Source organism: Lathyrus oleraceus, chromosome 6, assembly GCF_024323335.1.
Source record: "Lathyrus oleraceus cultivar Zhongwan6 chromosome 6, CAAS_Psat_ZW6_1.0, whole genome shotgun sequence".
Classification (NCBI taxonomy): domain Eukaryota; kingdom Viridiplantae; phylum Streptophyta; class Magnoliopsida; order Fabales; family Fabaceae; genus Lathyrus; species Lathyrus oleraceus.
The window spans coordinates 81,406,704-81,414,837 of NC_066584.1; the positions used below are offsets into that span (position 1 = coordinate 81,406,704).

Below are 8,134 nucleotides of genomic sequence, written 5' to 3' on the forward strand. Positions count from 1 at the left end.
ATTAATGTTATTTTAATTGTTGTAGTTGTTTGTGTTGTTGCTTATGTGTTGAATGTGTTGTATTTGTTTGTGATGGTATTTCCTCACAAAGTTAGCATATGAAATCAATTTTGTTTTTAATATAAAGCAAAAGAGGTACATATAAAATTATCTTATTTTGCTTGTTCCAACACTAGGACAGTTAGTGCGATTGTGACCTGGCTGACGAAATGAACTACATAATCAAACCATTTTGCTCCCCGTATCCATTTCGATTCGAATACGGATGTTGTCTGGGTGGCCCTTTTTATTTCTTCGCATAACTTCATTGTGCCAGAGAATGTCCCCTTGATATTCAGGCCAATAATGCTCTTTTGCAACAACTGAAAAACTAATTTTGTAAACATTGGATAGGCTTATGAATTTGTAAACGTCAAATAGTAAGTATGATGGATCCCTTTGAACCTTTGAACATGCCGCAATGACATGTGAGCAGGGCATACGAAAGACTTGGAACTTTCTGCAGACGCACCAATCTCTATCTAGTTCCACTCTGTTTTGTCCCATCGGCATGCCTTCATTGTGATCCATGGACTCAGCAACACTGTAATAACCTTTAGTACGGTCAAACACCGTGACCACACGTGTGTTAGCTTTGGCAGCTTCGTGTCTAATGAATTTCATTGAAGCATCACTTAACAACTGCCCATACTGTAACACTGAACTCCATTTGGAACGTTTGGTCTCAAACAACGCCCCTAGCCTAAAATATATTGCCTGCACTAAAGCGGTTATAGGTAGGCTTCAGATGTCTTTGAAGACAGAGTTCATTTATTCCACAAGATTTATTTTCATGTGGCCCCAACGTTGACCGTTGTCATATGCCCTAGTCCACTTCTCCAATGGAATACTGTCGATCCACCGTACTGCATCTGCATGTGACAATCTGATGTCTTCGCGGTAGCGTTTGAAAGAAGGTTCTGTTAATGCATAACATGCGTTGACAACCTTCTTCCGCAACGTTTTATCTTTGATCTCCCGCATAAAATTTTGAGCGATATGTCTAATGCAGAAGACATGCGTCGATGGAGGATCCTGCCAGCCATTATCAATGTTTTATATGCACTCACTATTGAAGGGTGTCGTCATTGGGATTATTCTGACTGGAGAGACTTCGCAAAATAGATGTGTCGTCATTAAAGGAATCGACGATAACACATCTTAAACGAACCAGTCATATAGGATGCTAGACCAACTCAACAGTATATGGCATGGTTTAGGTCGGTTACAACACAACAATTTGTGTCTGAGCTAAGGTATTTGATTGGTTCACGCCAACTAGCTTCGTCATCATACGCCCAACAACAAGTCCCCGTCCAAGAACAATGTCAAACCACCCAAACCCAACGACCAACCTCACACCATCAACCTACCATATACATCAAACGACCAAACACCCAACCTAGCAACCTATTCATGTCATGCATCAAACCTCAAAATCAAGAATCAAACCCTACCCACCAACAATCATACGTAGCCACCACAATAGTCTATAGCCTAGATGATTCATACAATTCATATCATCGTAGTCCCCCACCAATGATCATCCAAACATCTCATCGCCATAACTCTCAACCATTGTTTGACTATAGTACACTCCAGGAACCATTGATTCGTTTCTAAACCAATTAAATGTCCCAATTCGGGCAACCATACCGTCCGTAATTCACCTAATCACAACGACCTAACTACGAGAACATGGACACCGAACTCAATTACGGAAGTGTAGTTGGCGAGAACCCCCCATCTATTGGGAACAAATGATGACACATCTATTAAATATCGATGGACCTTCCACCGAACCTTCACACCAGCCACCATTCGATCATGTCAGCACTCAAAGACCCCAAACACCTCAGGAAAATCGTAGGAGACCTCGAAGACAGACTAATGCACCTGAATGTGGAACATGAGGGCGTTTCAATCGGGTGGGTCATTGAATTTCTTATTAATTCCGTGTAATTTTTGATTTTTATATACATAATTTTTATTTTCAGTATTTTTTTATTAATATTTAAAATTAACATTTAAATTAAAAAAAATTATAGGTGCATGCGCCACATGCATTGACACATATAGTATGTAGTGTATACATGTGGCGCCTAGGTTGCCTACCATTAGAAGCATGTGTCAAGACCACTGACGCCTCCTCTATAGCTTTATTGATGCAATAGTTCAATTGACGCATCAATTATAAAATATAATTTTTTTAAAATAGATTATTTAAAGATTTAAATTAAAATTAATGATTATTTAAAAAAAAAACAATCTACTTCAAGATATATTTTTAGATACATATTTAACCGTCTGTTTTTTTCTCAAAGTATAGGAGTATTATAAACTATAATACTCCTCCGTCTTTACGAATACCTTTGACGTCAAATTTTAATATGAATCACTTTCATTAATAGTCTATAGTGATGAAATCTAAAAAATGTAAATAGTAGTGTCTGTCCCGGACTTCAATAATAATATTTAAGATTTTAAATATATATATATATATATATATATATATATATATATATATATATATATATATATATATATATATATATATATATATATATATATATATATATATATATATATATATATATATATATATATATATATATATATATATATATATATATATATATATATATATATATATATATATATATATATATATATATATATATATATATATATATATATATATATATATATATATATATATATATATATATATATATATATATATATATATATATATATATATATATATATATATATATATATATATATATATATATATATATATATATATATATATATAGTAAATATTAATGACTATTTTTATTTTTAGGATTGAGATAATTATTATATATACTAATTTGATAGAAATAAAATGAAAATATCATATTAAATCGACATCAACTAAATCACCATTTACCTATAAAAATGAGGAGAACTATGAACATTTATTTCTTAAAAGTTTAAGAAATAAAGTTGACTATTTATCATTGACAATTTTATACTATCTCCATTTTTTATTATAAATGGTTTTGAAAAAATATTTTATACCATAATATAAGTCATTTTATAATATCAATGAATCATTAATATTATATTTTCTATTATATTCTTAAATTTTTATTATTTTTTTTCTTTCAATTATGTCAATTTGTCTTTTCAATATCATTAATGAATGACAATTTTGAAAAACCATTCATAATTTTTCTTTTTTATACAATAATTATTACATTTCTTAATACATGTGAAAAGTCAAAAACAAAAAATAGAGGTAATAATTTCTAATAAATTTGACTATTTACAAAGGTTGTATGTCGTAAGTCATGTATCCATGTAGCTTAAATATTTTACTTCTTAAACAAATATTAAAAAATTGTTTAATTTGAGTGATGCATATTTCACTAAAAAAAAATTGTTAAGAGTAAAATTCCTAACAAACCATAAAAACTTTTGTAAATGATATCTTACACATAAATTTGTGAACGATGAAATTGATCCTCTCCTGAGTTATATATCTACCATCTCTCCTGCTCTTAATCTAATGACTAAAAAATTATAATAAATAATTAATTAAAAAAGTACATTTATGAGGAGAGAATATCATATAAGATTTTCAACCGAATTATTCATTTTTTTTACCTCTTAAGTTTTTATTTTTTTCCAATTTCATTTTTTTTTTAATTTTAACTTTCAAAATCTCCACATTCATTACTACCAACAAAATAAAAACTTATTGAATTTTTTTTAAAAGACTTGGCTTCACCATTCTTTATCAATAAAAAATAGTGGCTTCACCATTGTTATTGATTGAATAATGTTAGTTTCTATTCATTTTGTTATTCTAATTATGAATTAATAAAAGATATTTATCTATTGCTTATATATTATATCGTTATAATGTATTTTTAACAGTAAAATAATATGTTCATGGTTTGTTAAAATGTATTAGTTTGTTTGAAATTTTCATTTTACAAATGTTAGTATATCTTTTATTAGGTGTAAAATGCAGAATTTTTATAAATTGTAAATGTATAATTTTTGTGTGTAGAAAATGCAAGAAGATTGGAAACCAAAGTTATAAATGATTTTTGATAGCATTGAAGATGCTTGGAAGTTTTGGGTTGATTATGGTGGAAAAATTGGATTTGGAGTGAGGAAACAATATTATCACAAAAACAAAAATGGTATAATTACTTCCTACAAGTTTGTTTGTTGTAAAGAAGGCTTACGAAAATCAAATAAGCACGATTATAAAACAATCAATCCAAGGTCGGAGACTCGAACAAATTGTCAAGCAAGATTAGGAATTAAGAATATGGATGGTAAATTTATGATCGTTGATTTTGTGGAGGAACATAATCATAATTTACATTTACAAGAAACAACTCATATGTTGCCATGTCAAAGAAAAGTCTCTCAAATTCAATGTCATCAAATTGATTTAGCCGATGAAGCGGGATTACAACAAAGGAAGTCGTGTGATTTGATGAGTAAAGAAGTGGGAGGTAGAACTAGCTTGGGATTTATTCGTCTTGATCAAAAGAATTATCTTCGGGAAAAAAGGCAAAGGAGTATGGTACATGGAGAAGTCGGTTATCTATTACAATATTTCCAAAGAAAGTCTATAGGAAATCCAACTTTCTATCATGCATATCAAATGGATGCCGAAGAACAAATTACCAATGTGTTTTGGGCAGATACATTGATGCTAATTGATTATGAGTACTTTGGTGATGTTATATCTCTTGATTCAGCATATTGCACAAATAGTTCACATAGACCACTGACACTATTCTTGGGATTTAACCATCATCAAAAAGCTTTGATTTTTGGGGTTGCTTTATTATATGACGAAATAGTTGAGTCATACAAGTGGCTCTTTGAGACCTTTTTAGAGGCTCATAAGCAGAAAATGGCACAAACAATATTTACTGATCAAGATCACGCAATGGCAAGAGCATTGATTGAGATTATGCCTGAAGTTTATCATGGCTTATGTACATGGCACTTAATGCAAAATTGCATCAAACACTTAGGAAATTTGATGAAAGGTGAATCTCATTTTCTTAGTGATTTTAAGAAGTGCATGTATGAATATGAAAATGAAGACCAATTTGACAAAGGTTGGAGAAATCTTTTAGTAACCTATCATGTTAAAGAAAACAATTGGTTGCAAAGAGTGTACACTCTAAAGGAGAAGTGGGCATCATGTTATATAAAGAAAGTTTTCACATTAGGAATGAGAAGCACTCAACTTAGTGAAAGCGCGAATGCAGGTATTAAAGGATTTATGAATGTGAACTTGGATATAATCAAATTTTTTAAGCACTTTGAGGATTTTGTAGAAGAAAAGCGATATAATGAATTAAAGTGTGAATATGAAGCGCGGAAAAAAATTCCCAGACTAAGGAACTCATATTCAAAAATCTTGCAACAAGTGTCTGAGCTTTATACTCCTAGTATTTTTGATCAATTCCAACACGAGTATGAGTTGTTTGAAAATTGTTATGTGAAAAACATTGATATGCAACCACCTTTAATTGATTGTGTTATTGCCATGGAAAGTAATTTGGGCGAGTGGTGAGTGTCACTTGATTTGGATAAGAATTCAGTTTGTTGCTCTTGTCGTAAGTTTGAGAGTTTTGGCATACTTTGTTGTCATTGTTTAAGAGTTTTTATTCATATGGATGTCAAATCAGTTCCAGAACATTATATCTTAAAAAGATGGACAAAGTTAGCTAGAAGTGAGACTTCACGTGATGTTGATGTTAGCTATGTGGAAGAAGATGTTGATTTATCTTCAGTCTAACACTACAATGAGATTTGTCCTCGCCTTATTAGGATAGCCAGTGAATCATGTAGAAGTTCAGAAGCATTCACATTCCTTTGCAAAATCACCAATGAATTGGATAGACACATGCTAGAGTTTCAAAAGAATCAAGTTAATATGTCTCAGGTGAATGAGTTTATTGGTAAAGTTAAGGAGTCTACAAGCACCCATGATGATTTGGCACAAGCAAAAGGATTAAAAAAAATAGAAGGCAAAAAGAGTTCAAAACGCCCAAAAGGTTGGGTAGAGTCTCAACCTTCCAAAAGAAAGAAAAATGTTGGCTCTAAAGCTTCACAAATTCAGGTATTGTTGAATTATTTCATTTAATTGTTGTCTTTAGTCAACTATAAAAAATTATATTTTTATTTTATGTCGTGTAGAACAATAAAATGCGTGATTCACAAACACAAGTTCAATATGAGGTGTCCAATACAAGTGCATCTATTTGATTCAATAATTCATACAACATACCATCAATTGTAAGTCAATATTAGATTGAGTATGTGAATGTACCAAGAAATATTTAGTGATTGAATGATTTTATGTTTTGTGCAGGAAAATAGTAACACTTTAACTCAATTCGGTGCCAATAGTTTTACTCAATTATTGATGGTAAAATTTAAAAATTATATAAATTCTAATATTTATTTAGGTTATTTTTTAACTATTAACTTATGTTCTTTTAGTTATATAAAAATATTTATGGAGATATTACAAAATTAAACCATCCATAAAGAAGTGAAGAAGACATGTTTTCAACAGTGACCGACTAATATTTTCATCCATGGGTTATGCGGATTTAGTGACTATTTTTTTACATGTTCTTCCTTGTATGCAAATAATTCACACTGTCCTGCATATTTTAAATTTTGGTTTATGATTTGTGACTTTGTACATTAAATATATTGGTTAAGTTATTTTGAAATTGGTTAATGTATTTTTTTAAATTAGAGATATTAGTAATTGTTAGTATTTTACGGAGAGTATATATTTAGGAAGAAATGATTCAGATGGATGAATTTGTTAAAAAAATTTTAATAGTAATTCTTATTTAAAGAAATGAGATTATGATTCTATCTCTTTATAATGTTTTATTTAATTTTAATTATAGACATCATTTTAATTTGAGTTGAATTAATGACAATTCTAAAAATATTTAACGTGAAAATATTAGAAATTTCAAAAGTGATAGTATAATTGATATTCTCTCTCTTCATATATGTATTTTTAAAATTAATTATTTATTATAATTTCTCAGTCATTAGATTAGGAGCCGGAGAGATGGCATAATATAACACAGGAGAGGATCCAATTCCGTGAACGGTAACAATTCTCGGAAAGATGATTGCAAATTATTTGTGAAAAAAATGCACGAAGATTATCAGTATCAGGCTGAGTAGATGTGTTAGTGTGTTATGTTGGTCTGAATAGGGCTCTTTTCTATTTCTCAAAATAAATAGATACGTTATCATTATGATTTTGATATATAAATTGTTGAAATAGTTAATTTGTTCCAGTAAGTTGACGAAATTTTATTTTTCATTCCTTTATTTTCTATTTTTTGTTAAAAAAAGTCTTTAAATATTTAATTTGATTTGATTTTTGTCTTTCACGTCAATCTTCTGTTACAAAAAAGACAATGTTACAAACGATGTTGATGAGACTTTACTTTTTTAAGTTTCAATTGTTGATGTATGTTGAAGTTTATGAAATAATTCAAGTGCTATAACCGATTATCACAAGTGTGTAATCGATTGCAGCTGATATTGATATGATTTCAAGTAGTAGAAAATTGAAGTTTTCGAAGGTGTAACCTGTAAGACCCCAATTTTGATCCTAAGATCCCTCATGCTATCTCATCATTTGTATTGACTTTGAGATCACACCTTGGTATCCTCCTTACCCCTCATTAATTGGATTTGCATTGAGAGAGATCACCAAACATATTTGATTGTATCATATTTTATTTTTCATAATTTTACTAACCAAAATGCCAAAAATATGTCTATGTATAATTTGTCACTTTTGTAGGTAATGTGTATGTTCATCCATGCTCTATCAAGCTCAGATTTAGGGTTTAAGACCCTCAATGCAAGGAGACTAATCAAGAGATGATTTATATTGGTTCTAAACATCATATATGGATCCCCATGGTTTTCACATATCATTTTGATCAAGAATTCATCAAGAGTTTGAAGCTTGTTTGTCTTGGAAGCCCTAATTCATCTAGGTATCTTGTGTGACTTCCTC

The 8,134-nt window shown here is 30.0% G+C and overlaps 1 pseudogene; it reads left to right on the top strand.

Moving 5' to 3' along the window:
* Positions 1–4,135: 4,135 nt before the first annotated feature.
* LOC127094125 (protein FAR1-RELATED SEQUENCE 5-like) lies at positions 4,136–6,618 on the top strand (annotated as a pseudogene).
* Positions 6,619–8,134: the final 1,516 nt, after the last annotated feature.